This window comes from Orycteropus afer, unplaced genomic scaffold (genome assembly GCF_000298275.1).
Source record: "Orycteropus afer afer isolate SDZICR_OR568_19922 unplaced genomic scaffold, OryAfe1.0 scaffold00209, whole genome shotgun sequence".
NCBI lineage: Eukaryota > Metazoa > Chordata > Mammalia > Tubulidentata > Orycteropodidae > Orycteropus > Orycteropus afer.
The window spans coordinates 2,329,523-2,331,826 of NW_006921796.1; the positions used below are offsets into that span (position 1 = coordinate 2,329,523).

Consider the following 2,304-nt stretch of genomic DNA (forward strand, 5'->3'; position numbering starts at 1 on the left):
TGGACCAGCTGATGGCCCCTTTGTGAAGTCCTTTTAATCCTACCCATGCACCTTTTCAACATAACCGGCCACTCCTCCTCCATGCTCCCTGGCACCGATAACACTGTGCTGTAGTTAGTGTTGTGTGCGTGTTCATGCACACACGTGTCTCAGCCTTCCCTCCTGTTCTTTGTCTGTTACCTTTGTTATCTAGTGCATTATCTGAGATGTAGATGTTATACAATAAATACCTGTATGAATGAATGAGGCATTGCTGCTCTTTGCTCTCTCCTGGTGGTAGGGCATATCTGATCATTAAAATTTCTGGACCACAGTTATCTTGGGCAAGTGGCCTAAGTGACCTCTCAGTGCTCAGCATGCAGCCGATGCTTCATAAATAAATGCTGAATACCTGAAGCAATCTGCCCTTCAGTTTTTCCTTATTGGTAAAAACAGGATAATCACTCCATTTCACAAACTCTCTTCAGCTGCAAGTCAGATCATTGAACCTAGAAGTGCCTTATAATCTAGAGAGCACTTTAAAAATTGAACCATCACTGTGGTGATCTCCAATTTAGAACAAATCTCTTTTCATTAAATGTTTTGTTTCCACACATGTTGTTGTTGTTATGTGCCATCGAGTCGGACCCGACTCGTAGCAACCCCTCCTTGGGTTTCCAAGGCGATATCACTACAAAAGTAGATTGCCCAACTTTCCTTCTGAGGAGCAGCTGGTGGGTTTGAACTGCCAGCCTTCTGGTTAGCAGTCAAGGGCCTTAGGTACTATGCTACCAGAGCTCCTAACCATAAGATCCATACATCTCTATTGTCTTCTTTCATCTGAGCAGTTTTTATTCTCTCATTTTGGGGGACTGGGCTGCTCTGTTTTACTTTGTTGAAGACTTTTACAAGAGATTTAGAATGAGAAGGAGCTTTACAGATAGATTGAATTGATTTCTCTTGTTTTACAGATGAGGAAGCTATGTTTCAAAGAGATTAAGAGACTCACTCCATTAGTGACAGAGCAGGGCCTGGAACTCAGGTCTCTGAATTTCTCTTTGGTGTTTTTTCATGCTCCCTTACTGCCTGTATATTTGAGCTATTATGATGCACTTAAAGAAGACAATGATGATGGTGATGGTAGTGATAAAAAATGGCCACAGCTAACGTTTATTGGATACTTGCCATGCACCAGGCACTCTTCTGAAGGCTTTCTGGTGTGCTTGCTTAACCTTGTGGCAACCCCTGGAATGTGAATGTCATGAGGGCAGGGATGTGTCATGTTTGCTGTTTTGCTCCAGCACTTAGAACAGTACCTGGTGCACAGTAGTTGCTCAACTGTTCATTGAATGAATGAAGAAGAACCCAAGGTGGTAGGCATTGTTCTTTTTTTTTTTTTTTAAATTGTGATTTGGGTGAAAATTGATAGAGCAAATTCACTTTCCATACAGCAGTTCACATACACTTTGTCTCATGACATTGACTACAATTTACCACAACGCAACAGCTCCCCTCCCACTTCCTCCTAATAGTTACCTTTTCCCTGTGTCCATCCCTCCATGCACTCCTGGCCCCTGAGCTGTCTCCCTGTGCATAAGAAGCCCTTCTTTCTCCCATGATTGTTCTCTCCAAGGAGTGTATTTACCTCAGGTAAATGTTCACCTCATATGCCTATCTTTTGTTTGGCTGGAAGCTACAGGTATGGGTTCAATTCCAGACCTGAAGGGCAGCTAGGGACTGCCACCAGGCGCTATCAGACCAGCAAACCCGGTCCCCCTTTTTGTTTTACTTTTCCAAATGCTTTTGAGTTTTGTTCCACATTGTTCTCCCTCTCTATCTAGGATCTCCTACAAAGATCCCCCTCCAAGTGGTTGACAGTGGTAGCCAGGCATCATCTAGTTCTTCTGGTTTCATAGTCATATAAGGCTGAGGATTGCATGGTGTACCAGTCGCTAGGACTAATTGTTTCCATGAATCTTTGGTTTTCTTCATTCTTCCTTGCTCTGGATGAGGAGAGACCCATTGTTGCATCTAGATGGCAGCTTGCAAGCTTTTAAGATCCCAGTCGCTACTTGCCAGAGTAGGAGGTAGAACAATGTTTTGTGTAGTAAGTAATGCCAATTGAGCTTGATGTCCCCTGCGACTATGGTCCCGAGCCCACAGGTTCAACTACTCAGTCCCTTTAGGTAGCTGGCTGTGACCAAGAAGTGACTACAACCTTGTCCCTTGTCAGCTCTACTATATGCCTGGGAATTCAGATCATACAAATGCACTTTTAGGACCATTGTCTGCCAACCCTATACGTGGTCTTGGGTACACACTCCC

The 2,304-nt window shown here is 43.9% G+C and overlaps 1 protein-coding gene across 1 annotated transcript in view; it reads right to left on the reverse strand.

Moving 5' to 3' along the window:
- RFX4 (regulatory factor X4) overlaps positions 1 to 2,304 on the reverse strand; it is a 97,067-nt gene that overhangs the window by 47,286 nt on the left and 47,477 nt on the right. The window lies entirely within an intron of this gene.